Below are 12,555 nucleotides of genomic sequence, written 5' to 3' on the forward strand. Positions count from 1 at the left end.
GAGGAATATCTTCATGACCTTAAGGATAGGACATTTTTCTTTAAAGGGACACATAAAGCACTAACCATAAAGAAAGGTTGATGTATCAGACTACATTATAATCAAGATCTTTTGTTTATCAAAAGATACCATTAAGAGAGTAGAAAGAAAGCCACAGAAGGGTAAAAGATTATGTGTGTGTGTATGTGTGTATGTGTATAGTCAATGATAGTGTATACATATATATGACATTTAGTCTATAAATTAGGTTGCATCCAGAGTTCTAAAGAAAAAAATATCTAAATCAATAGAAAAAGGCAGACAACCCAGTAGATGAATGGGCAAGAGACTTGAACAGGCACTTCACAGAAAAAGATATCTATCTGACCAGTAAACAAATGAAAAGGTTCACAATTTCATTAGAAGTCACTATAAATAATTAAAACCACAATGAGATACTATCATAGGCCTACCATAAAGTATTCAATTAAGAAGCCCGACAATGCCAAAAGATGACAAAGTTCTGGAGCAACTGAAATGTCCATACAGACCTGGCAGGAGTGTAAACTGGTACATCACTATGGTAAACTGTTTGGTCAGATCAGATCAGATCAGATTAGTTGCTCAGTCATGTCTGACACTTTGTGACCCCATGAATCGCAGCACGCCAGGCCTTCCTGTCCATCACCAACCCCCAAAGTTCACTCAGACTCATGTCCATCGAGTCAGTGATGCCATCTAGCCATCTCATCCTCTGTCGTCCCCTTCTCCTCCTGCCCCCAATCCCTCCCAGCATCAGAGTCTTTTCCAATGAGTCAACTCTTCACATGACGTGGCCAAAGTACTGGAGTTTCAGCCTTAGCATCATTCCTTCCAAAGAAATCCCAGGGCTGATCTCCTTCAGAATGGACTGGGTGGATCTCCTTGCAGTCCAAGGGACTCTCAAGAGTCTTCTCCAACACCACAGTTCAAAAGCATCAATTCTTTGGTGCTCAGCCTTCTTCACAGTCCAACCCTCACATCCATACATGACCACAGGAAAAACCATAGCCTTGACTAGACGGACCTTTGTTGACAAAGTAATGTCTCTGCTTTTCAATATGCTATCTAGGTTGGTCATAACTTTCCTTCCAAGGAGTAAGCGTCTTTTAATTTCATGGCTGAAGTCACCATCTGTAGTGATTTTGGAGCCCAGAAAAATAAAGTCTGACACTGTTTCCCCATCTATTTCCCATGAAGTGGTGGGACCGGATTCCATGATCTTCGTTTTCTGAATGTTGAGCTTTAAGCCAACTTTTTCACTCTCCACTTTCACTTTCATCAAGAAGCTCTTTAGTTCCTCTTCACTTTCTACCAACCCATATTTTACTCTAGGCATATACCCAGAGAAATGAAAACATGTTCATGCAAAAACTTGTCCACGAGTGTTCACAGCAGTATTTCTAATAATAACCAAAAGGCAGAAACTACCCAAATGCCCATCAACTGATAATTGGATAAACGAATGTGGTATATATCCATATATGGGATATTACTCAGTCATAAAAAAATGAAATACTGATATGTGCTACAACATGGGTGAAACTTTCAAACATTCTGTTTAGTGAAAGAAGTCCATCTCAAAAGACCAAACTATATGATTCTACTTACATTAAATGTCCAAAACAGGCAAATCTATATATAAAGAAAGTAGATTAAGTGAATTTCTAGGGTTGGGGAATGGGAAGGTTGAGAGGTGATGATTAAAGGATATGGGGTTTCTTTTAAGGTGATGAAACGTTCTTAAATTGAAGGGGTGATGTTTGCCTAACTCTGTGAATATACCAAGAATCACTGATTTTAATCTTTAATTGGGTGAATTATATGGTACGTGAATTATATTTCAATTAAAACCATTCCCAAAAACACTATGAAAGGTTGTTGTTGAATCACGCGAATACACCGGGATTTTTGGCCCCCAGAGGAGAAGAATTCAATCCAGGGCCAGAGACGAGGCTTGATCGCTCAGAGCTTTTGTGTAATAAAGTTTTATTAAAGTATAAAGGAGATAGAGAAAGCTTCTGACATAGGCATCAGAAGGGGGTAGAAAGAGTACCCGCTTGCTAGTGTTAACAATGAAGTTATATAATCCAAAGAATATCTGGAGGTTGTAAAGACCTCATCAGACCTACTCTCATAATTTACATTTTAAGATAACACTGTCCTCAGGCAAGATACATCCTTGTAAAGACCAGGTCTACTCTCATAATTAACATTTTAAGATAACAGAAGGTTGAATCTAAAGACTGTCCTTAGGCAGGATACATTATTGGTATATAAGCCTAAGGAATGTGGAGAAAGAAAAAAAGTTTTTCCTTTCTTTTTCCTTGAGAATTTCAGACCCCTCTCCCCTTGGGGACCCCTAGACTCCCTATCAACCTGTCTAGGAACTGACTCATTCTCCCCCCTTTTTTTAGGAGAATTATGTTGTCTAGGGAAAAGGGGCGTCGTTCTCATTTTATAACTACTTTCGAGCTGACAAGGGGCGTTGTCCCTAAATTGGTGAGGCAACATATTTTCCTAATCCTCATATTGAGGATATCTGATCCAGGGGCCCCAAATAGTAGCTGTAGGAAGCTACAGCAGTAGCAGGAGTTTGAGCAACCATTTGTAACTTAAAAGCTTTCATGCGGCTAGAAACAAATCCAGTTATACAATTACAGATGCAGGGAGCAAACAGCAAGAACAAAACAACCAGAATTATTGTAATTAAGATAGTTGTCCACCATGGGGAACTAGTTAACATTTCTCAAACTGAGGCAATTGAGGCTTCAGGAGTATCCATGGCCCTAATCATCTTGTTCATGTGGCTGGTAAAATGAGTAACATTCGTGCTCATATCAGGTATATATGTACAGCATTGGGTATGAACAATGGCACAAGTTCCTCCTTGTGTAGCTGTCAGAATATCTAGAGCAAATCTGTTTTGTAAAACCACCTTTCTAATTTGTGCTTGTTCAGCATTAAGAGCTGAAATAGCCTTTTGAGAATCTTGTAATGTCTGCTGAGTAAAATTAGTCAAAGCATCCACTCGTAACATAACATCTGTAGTTCTCAAAGAGGGAACAAACGCTGTAACCAAATAATCATACCAATGAAATACAGACCTTGCCCACCGAGTTTTAAGGTGGGGTAAATTAGCAGGCTTTTCTGGAAGCTCTGAAAATATAAAGCCATGAGTAAAGGCTAGACCCAGGGTACATCTCCCTATCCAACCAGGGGGAAGCCATGCCCATAGGTAAGAGCCACATAGCCAATAAGTCCCGTTTGGAGCAAGCCAGCGCGACTGAGATATCCAGTCCCAATTCATGCCTGGCCAGACAAAGGGAGAACCTGAACTGGAATTGGAAAACACGGGAATGATTACATTGTATGTTTCCTGAGACAAATATCCCAATTGTTTCCAATCATTGTAAGTAAGTTGTTGGCTAACTTTTGGGGACAGCTCTGTTTGTTCCCAGCATATAGAGGCAGTAGATATTAAACGTCCTTTTTCAGGAGTTAGCCATGTAACCTCATCTCATATTTGATAAACGTCAGGTAAAAAACCATTAGATCTAGACCTATTTACGTTATATGTAGCAAAATAGTCATTGAACCGAGACAATGTATAATCAAAATTACAAGTTTTTAAAACATTATGTCCATAATTAGAGTACAAAGTGTTGCACCAGTCCATTTTAGGGTTGGTAGATGTCATCAGATGAGGAAGAGGCATGGCATGTGATTGTTGTCGAAGGTATTCACAGACTTGGAGAAAGTCTTTTCCTTGAAGTGGGGATGTCCACCACGGGAAGCCTTCCACTGATGAAGAGGGGAGCGCTCCACAGACCCAGCAGTTAGATCGATTGTGGAATGCAGCATAGGAGTGAGCCCAGGACAGGAAGACATTGTCTTGAGGATCCAACGGCAGACTCAGGATATTTGGAGTCAGCAGAAGTAAGCTCACATAGGTTATCAGGTCCATCTAAAAGGTACAAAGTCAGAGCATAGAAAGTAAAGACATAAAATGAAGTCACTTAATTTTGGTCAGGGTGCCACCTCTTAACTCGAATATGATGTACCCACGAATCAATTTTTGGCACTTTGACAGCTGTGGGAGAAGAAAAAATAACCTGGTAAGGACCTTCTCAGAGAGGCTCGAGGGATGGGCCCCCAGATCCCAATGTTTTTATGAGGACCTCGGTTCCTGGCTCAAATAGAGGCTTGCTTGTCTCAGAGGCTGGGTCAGGAGTCGTCTCCCTGAGTTCTGTTAATGCCTGTTGAAAAGCTGAGAGCTGAGTTACATAATTAGTTAATTCCAGGCTTCAGGGTCTATAACAATGTCTGTGCATAAGAAAGGCCTTCCATAAATACATTCAAAGGGGGACAGTCCCTCCTTTTTGGGGATAGTTCGAGCCCTCATTAAAGCTATGGGTAGGACTTTAATCCATTTGTCCTGCGTCTCTTGAGTTAATTTGTGCAGATGTCTTTTGATAATGTCATTAGCTTTTTCAACTTTTCCGGAGGATTGGGGTCTCCAGGAACAGTGTAAGTGATATTCTATTTCTAGAGCTTTAGATACCCCCTGAGTTACAGCAGCTTTAAAGGCGGAGCCATTGTCACTCTGAAGGCTCCGTGGCAGCCCAAACCTGGGGATAATTTCATGGATTAAAATCTTTATAACCTCCTTAGCCTGTTCACTATGACAGGAAAAGCCTCAATCTATCTAGTAAAGGTATCTACCCAAACTTGTAAGCAAGAATATCCATTAGCTTTTGGCATATGAGTAAAATCAATTTCCTAATCTTCTCCAGGATACTTTCCACTTCGTTGTAATCCAGATTTTGCTAGCTTTTCAGTCTTTGGGTTATTTTTCCGACAAATCTCACACCTTTTGATAATATTCTTTAAAGTTTTCATTACATTTTTACCTTTAAACAAATGAGAAACCATTTGGTAAGTACTCTTGGCACCCAAATGAAAACTCTGATGTAAACCCTTAAGAATTTTCCACTGAGCATTTTCAGGAATTATTAATCGTCCATCCTCAGACTGTAACCATCCTTTATCAGTAATCTTTGCTCTTCGTTTCTCATATCTTTCTAATTTTTCCTCAGTATACTGTGGTCTTTTTTGTTCCACAGGACCTGTCCAGATCAAAGGCGTCTGTAGTGAAGGGGTTTCGTAAAGTGCCGCTTTTCTGGCTTGACAGTCAGCCAGATGATTACCTTTGGCTATTTTACTCCCATCCCTGCTGTGCCCTTTGCAGTGTATAACAGCTGCTTCTTTAGGACAATATATAGCAGTTAAAAGTCTCTCGATCTCTCTGAAATGTTTAATAGGTTCTCCTGTTGCTGTTTTAAAGTGTCTCTCTTTTCATATTGTAGCATGAGCATGTAAAGTCAAATAAGCATACTTAGAATCTGTGTAGATATTTACCCACTGCCCTTTGTTTAACTCTAGAGCTCGGGTCAGGGCCACAAGCTCCGCTAACTGAGCACTGGTTTCCTGGGGGAGAGATTTTGCTTCCAAAACCTGTTCAGCAGTCACCACTGCATAACCTGCTTTACGCTTTCTATCCCGAACAAAAGAACTGCCATCTGTAAATATTTCCACGTCAGGATTGTGTAATGGGATATCCTTTAGATCCTCCCGAGCTGCATAGTTTAAAGTTAGGAATTGAGAACAATCGTGATCAGGTGTTTCATTTTCCTTCTCAGGAAGGAAAGCGGCAGGATTTAAATTTCCACAAACTTTAAGCTTAGTTACTGGTCCTTCTAACAATGACTGATACTTAAGAAGCCTACTGTCTGTCATCCAAATGTTAACCTTAGAATTTAAGATTCCACTCACATCATGAGAAGTCAGTACAGTAAGGTTTCGTCCATTAATTATTTTTAAAGCTTCAGGTGCTAATAAAGCCGCTGTCCCAATTACTCTTAGGCAGTGGGGCCACCCACGTGAAACTACATCTAATTTTCTGCTCAGATAAGCAATAGGTTGTTGGTGAGGCCCTCGGGGTTGTGTCAAAACTCCCAATGCCACACCTTTTCTTTCAGTGACAAACAAATTAAATTTTGACCCTGTGGGCAAGCTCAGAGCTGGAGCTTGCAGGAGAGCAGTCTGAAGAACCTTAAAAGCCTTTTTGAGTTTCTGGAGACCAAACCAGTTTGTCGGTTTGGGCCTGCTGAGTTTCAGCTATAAGTTTATATAAAGGCCAGGCAAGTTCCCCGTAACCCGGAATCCAAATGCGACAGTAACCTGTGATTCCCAAAAATCCTCTCAATTGTCTTAAAGTCATAGGTAGGGGATGATTTAGTATAGGTTTAATTTTCTCAGGGCCTATGGCCCTAGTCCCTTCTGATTTGATTAGGCCCAGATATCTAACCGATTGTTGACAAAGCTGAGCCTTTTCTCTTGATGTCTTGTAACCACAGTCTGTCAGAAAGTTCAAGAAATCTTCTGAGGCTCGCGAACAAGCTTCCTCTGTCTCAGCACAGAGCAAAATATCATCTACATATTGTAACACCACTGTTTCAGAGCTATTAAAGTTTTGTAGATCCCGTGACAAACTTTGTCCGAATAAGTGAGGACTGTCACGAAATCCCTGGGGCAAAACTGTCCAGGTTAACTGTCCTATATATTGTTCAAAGGCAAATAGGAATTGACTTTCTTCCGCCAAATGCACTAAATAGAAGACATCTTTTAAATCGATTACTGAGAAATATTTGGCCCGTTCAGGAATTTTAGACAATAGAGTATAAGGATTAGGCACCACAGAGTGTAAAGGAACTACATCCTCATTTATTATTTGTAAATCTTGAACTAGTCTCCATTTACCATTTGATTTTTTTATACCCAAAATAGGAGTGTTGCAAGGACTGTTACAGGGAATTAATAGTCCCTGCTCCTTTAAATTTTCAAAGATGGGTTTTAACCCTTCCTTAACTTCAGGTTTCAGTGGATACTGCTTCTTATGTGGAAATACATGTGGGTCTTTGAGCTTAACAACTACAGGAATAGCATTTTGTCCTCGACCCACAGATTTTCCATCAGCCCATTCTCTAGGATTTACATCTTGTTCAATTAAAGGGAGAGAAAGGGAGGGCTCCATATTTATGAAAACAGAGGCATGGACCTTGCTCAGTATATCCCTTCCCAAAAGGGGTGAGGGAGATTCTGGCATGATCAGAAACTCGTGTGAAAACAGCACAGAATCCCAGTTGCAAGATAAAGAATAACTGAAATAATACCTTTTGGCTCTTCCAGACAGTCCCATTACGGAAGCGGATCGGGAAGAAAGTGGGCCAGGGGCTTCAGTAAGCACAGAATAAGTTGCCCCAGTATCTAAAAGGAAATTGACGGATTGGCCCCCCACAACTATTAATACCCGGGGTTCCTCAGGTGTAATTAGGATGGGAGCTTGTGTGGGGACCCCCGGGCACCTTTAGTCCTGATTGTCTTGAGTCCGACCCCGGAGACCTGCGCCTCTGGGGGCAGTCTCTCTTCCAGTGTGGTCTTTTGCAGACCGGACATGGAGCCGGGGGCGGCTTAGATGCCTGAGGGCAATCCCGCTTGAGGTGCCCCTCCTTTCCACAGCAGTAGCAAGCCCATCCCTTTTCACCTGGGCCCCTCTGGGCATTTTTCTCAGGCTGTTTAAGAACGTTTTTTATAGCCATGGCGAAGGCTTCCGCCTTTTCCTTTGTCTTTTTTTGCCTTTTTTTCTTTTCCTCATATTCCCTACCATAATAGACTGTCTGGGCCAGTTGTAACAGAGTGTCTAAAGACTGATTTGGTCCATACGCCTGTTTTAATAGCTTACGGCGATATCTGGAGCCGACTGAGTGAGAAATCTATCCTTTAAGATCACTTTTCCCTCTTCACTTTCGGGATCAATCTCAGTGAATCTGAGAAGGCCTTCTCTCAGTCTATATAGGAATTTACCAGGAGCTTCGTTCTCTTCCTGTTCTATATCTGTGAATTTGCCATAGTTTAAAGGCTTAGAACGCGCCTGCCTAAGTCCTTCAAGAATACATCTAACAAAATGACTCTGATCCCATCTTCCTTTAGCTGTGTTGTAGTCCCAGTCTGGTTCTATAGTTGGGACCACCTGATTCCCAGTGGGGAGGGCCGCTATCTCGTTTTCTCTCTTTCCTACTGATTTATTACCAAACCATTCATCTCTATAAGCAACTGCTTTTCCCAAAACTCGAGTCTTTGACTTGGGAGTCAGCGTTTGTCCCAAGATATACATCACATCCTTCCAAGTGAGGCCATAAAGCAGAGTAACACCTTTAAAAGCTCTAATATATTTTTCTGGGTCCTCTAAATAGTCTCCCAGATCCTCCTTGATTCTTTGTATTTCTTGATAAGAAAAAGGCTTATTAACTCTCACAGACTGATTATTTCTCCCAGTGGGTGTTTCATAAAGAGGCAACAGCTTGTGTGGCTGTTCCTCAGTCTCTCTGGCTACTCTGCACATATGATCCCAGGGATAGACTGGAGAAACCTGTTTTTTCTCTTCTCTTTGTCTCCTGTCCTCCATCTCATCTCTTACTTCGATGGTCTGAGTTTCTACTGAAACCAGAGTAGTCTGAGGTCGTACTGAGACAGGAGTTGTTTGGACCTCCATGTGGGCAGTTTGAATCCCAGTTTGGAGTCTCAGGTACGGGGGCAAAGTAAGAGGACAGGAGGGAGCTGAAGATTTCACGCCCAAATCTATACCCTTAGGACATAAGTCTGGAATATTTTGCAGAGAGAAAAAGGGCAACACATATGCTACTTCTACCCATTTCCCTTGTTCCTTACAGAACCGGTCTAATTGTAGAACAGTATTATACTTAAGAGACCCTCCAACTGGCCACCGTTCGCCGTCCTCCAATGGATACCGTGGCCATGCAGTATCACATAGGAAGACCAAGTATGTCTTCTTTAAGCCCTGGGGATCAAATCTATCCCAGTTTTTCAGGATACAGTTCAAAGGAGTGAGGCTGGAATTGTTAGCTCCCATCTGTAAGAGAGAAAAAAAGCGACCAGTGCCATTTTTCTACCGGAGGCGTCCCTCCCTGCTCTAGATAGGGGTGTAGACAGACGTTACACCAAAAGCTTTTCCTTCCTGGTCGGACTTAGTCTGTCCCTTACCGACGCAGGCACCGTACTCGTCCCTCCCGGTTCTACCACCGAGATGGGGTGGGGATGTACCAGGGGTAGACTTGATAGCATCCCTACTTGACGTCCAGCTCTTCACCCTTAACCTTGCTTGCCTCTGATGTCACCCGGGGTGAATCAGAGTAACCTTCCGGAATGCCTCCCAAGCTAAGACCGCTGTGGGAAACTTTCGTCACCTGAGTGCCTGTGCACGACCCTGATTCCTGACTACAATAAGACCGACACGAACATAAAACTGAGATGTTCTTTCCAAGCATCACCACACCAGTATAACAGCCTCCTCTGATCCACTAAGAGCCGGCGTTACCAAAGAAAAAAAACCCATCGCAGTCCCAATCTGTGTAACCTTTAACCTCAGAGATGTTCTGGGAGCTAGAGCTCCATCTAGTTTCCGAACTTTCGATTCCTAGCAAGGCTAGGCACGTTATTGGCTACCAATCCAAGTTTGGGACCTAAGCCACAGTACACAATAACAGTATAGATCACAAGTCCTTTGAAAGTCTATGATCCGATAGATTAGGTTAGTACTTCTAATTCCCAAGGAGTTATGAAATGGTCAAAGAGACCGAAAAGCTTGACCGAGAAAGGAGAGTTTGGTCCACATGCTTTGCCCATTTCTGGTCGGTTCCCGAAGGAGACATTGGGTGCCTCTTGGCATTGGCAGGTCGGTATAACCCCCGACAGGTTTCTGCCATAAGCCCTATGAGATCACCATGGAACCGCAGAGCAGGGCTCCTTACTTGCTTCATGCAGGGCATGCCATTCATTCACACAAGCACATGGTAGAGTTAGTAAAGCACAGCAGAAAACGTGTTCGCTAAGAGAACAAAGAACTAAAGCTACAAGCATCCTTACCTTGTCCTGAAGGATCCCGGATGAGCCCCCAAGATGAAAGGTTGCTATTGAATCACGCGAATACACCGGGATTCTTGGCCCCCGAAGGAGAAGAATTCAATCCAGGGCCAGAGACGAGGCTTGATCGCTCAGAGCTTTTGTGTAATAACGTTTTATTAAAGTATAAAGGAGATAGAGAAAGCTTCTGACATAGGCATCAGAAGGGGGTAGAAAGAGTACCCGCTTGCTAGTGTTAACAATGAAGTTATATAATCCAAAGAATATCTGGAGGTTGTAAAGACCTCATCAAACCTACTCCCCTAATTTACATTTTAAGATAACACTGTCCTCAGGCAAGATACATCCTTGTAAAGACCAGGTCTACTCCCATAATTAACATTTTAAGATAACAGAAGGTTGAATCCAAAGACTGTCCTTAGGCAGGATACATTATTGGTATATAATCCTAAGGAATGTGGAGAAAGAAAAAAAGTTTGTCCTTTCTTCTTCCTTGAGAATTCCAGAGCCCTCTCTCCTTGGGGACCCCTAGACTCCCTATCAACCTGCCTAGGAACTGACTCTCAACTATTAGCATGAGGGTTTTGTTCCCCGGCCCAGGCCTAAGTAAGAATATTTAGAAAATGATTTAAGACAAAGAAACTATTACTTCATGTAATTAAAAAAAATCCTTATCATCTATGCAAAACCAAAATAGATCCTTACATTTAAGATAATTTAGGAATATACAAAGTAGTTTTTATTACTTCCCTACATGTATTATAAAGCCTAAAATTTCATGTGCTGCCTTGACATTCTAAGCCTTATATTAAGGGTCTCAAAGGACTAACCGTGAGTTCTACCCTCGCAGCTTTGCCCCTCACCCAGCGGGAAAGGTCTCCTACTCACTAGTTTCCCTATTGGCTGCACCAGCTGCACACGACCCATCCTCAACCTAATGGGCTTCAGCTCCCCACAGCCTGTGGAATTATTCAAACAAACAAATCAGATCTTTTGTGGGAACCAAGGGTCACCTCACCCTCTTGTTACTACAAAGCCTGCCTTCTGCAGCCCCCGTTTGTTCATACTTCTGAGAGCAGCCCTGTATGGCACTACATGGTGTTTTGTGTCCTCCTCCCCTGGGATGTGAATATGTGTGATTAAAAAATTGCTGTCAATCGCAGAGATCCAGTGTCAGATGTGTGTTTGGCTATTCCCAGAATCCTAGGGCGGGTCTCTCCCAATGGGATGAAGAGAAGGTGAACAGGATACTTTATTTCCTACCCAATCGGTTCCTGCTTCCTGAAGCTGCTGCCATCGTTTTGTTGCTGCAGCATTTCTCACTCTCCCATTAGCCTGACCTCTTGCCCCAGGAAAAACCCATCAAATTCAGCAAACCTGGCACTAGCTCCAACCCGTATACTGTTTACCTTACAGATAACCCACAGTCACTATCATCCCATTAAGCCATTAAAACCTGTGCTGCAAACTCCTCTACAGCACCTTACACAGTCCTTGCTCCTCTGTCTCAGAGCTGAGGAGTCAGAGCCAAAGACAGTCTTACGCCTTTTCGCAGAGTAGGTCTTTAGTACAGGTTTATTTATTGATTCTGTACGCACTGACAGAGGGTGCTTGTGTGGACAGGGCAATGGGACCAGTGCCTTCCTAAACAGGGTCACATTCATGTAATGAACACATGAGTGTGTTCATTAAAATGATGTGGGCATGGGCCTTCACATTTACCCTTCCTGTTTCATGGTTAATAGAGAACTCTGGAGGGCTACAAGCTGTAAAGGATTCAGACTCATCTGTTTCTAGAAAACTTGCTAAAGTCAGATTCTGCTTCCATGATAATGCTTTGTGTTAGTTGCTCAGTCATGTCTGATTCTTTTGCGACCCCATGGACTGTAGTCCATCAGGCTCCTCTGTCCATGGGATTTTCCAGACAAGAATACTGGAGTGGGTTGCCATTTCCTTCTTCCATGATAATGCTGCTGCTGCTGCTGCTAAGTCACTTCAGTCGTGTCCGACTCTGTGTGACTCCATAGACGGCAGTCCACCAGGCTCCCCTGTCCCTGGGATTCTCAAGGCAAGAACACTGTAGTGGGTTGTCAGTTCCTTCTCCAGTGCATGAAAGTGAAAAGTGAAAGTGAAGTCACTCAGTCATGTCCGACTCTTAGCGACCCCATGGACTGCAGCCCACCAGGCTCCCCCGTCCATGGGATTTTCCAGGCAAGAGTACTGGAGTGGGGTACCATTGCCTTCTCCAATAATGCTACAGCATCTCAATTATTGCTATAATAGAATTTCTTTAGGAAACTTCAAGGTTACTGATTAACACGTACCGTGGGTCATATCATAGCCTCATAAGAAAAATCCTCACAGAGAGGCCACTGCTATGATTTTTGTCCCTCAACATGAGCCTTACAAAGGAGTTACACTGTGTTTTGTCCCAGGTTCTGGGGACAGAGAGGCATAGTTGCTGCCACTCAGAAGCAATGTTTTTATACAAAAGCATTTTTATTAGTGACAAAGAGCTAAGATTTCTAGGGAGTT

General features: G+C 42.6%; 1 long non-coding RNA gene across 1 annotated transcript; it reads right to left on the minus strand.

Moving 5' to 3' along the window:
* Positions 1-1,990: 1,990 nt before the first annotated feature.
* LOC147367484 (uncharacterized) lies at positions 1,991-11,121 on the minus strand. Its single transcript, XR_015170115.1, has 2 exons — positions 10,024-11,121; positions 1,991-3,985 (listed from the first exon to the last, which is right to left on the minus strand). It is a non-coding gene; the product is annotated as an uncharacterized LOC147367484 (long non-coding RNA).
* Positions 11,122-12,555: the final 1,434 nt, after the last annotated feature.

This window comes from Bos grunniens, chromosome 8 (genome assembly GCF_055505025.1).
Source record: "Bos grunniens cultivar Pamir isolate PY7600 chromosome 8, Bosgru_T2T1.0, whole genome shotgun sequence".
NCBI classification, from domain to species: Eukaryota; Metazoa; Chordata; class Mammalia; order Artiodactyla; family Bovidae; genus Bos; species Bos grunniens.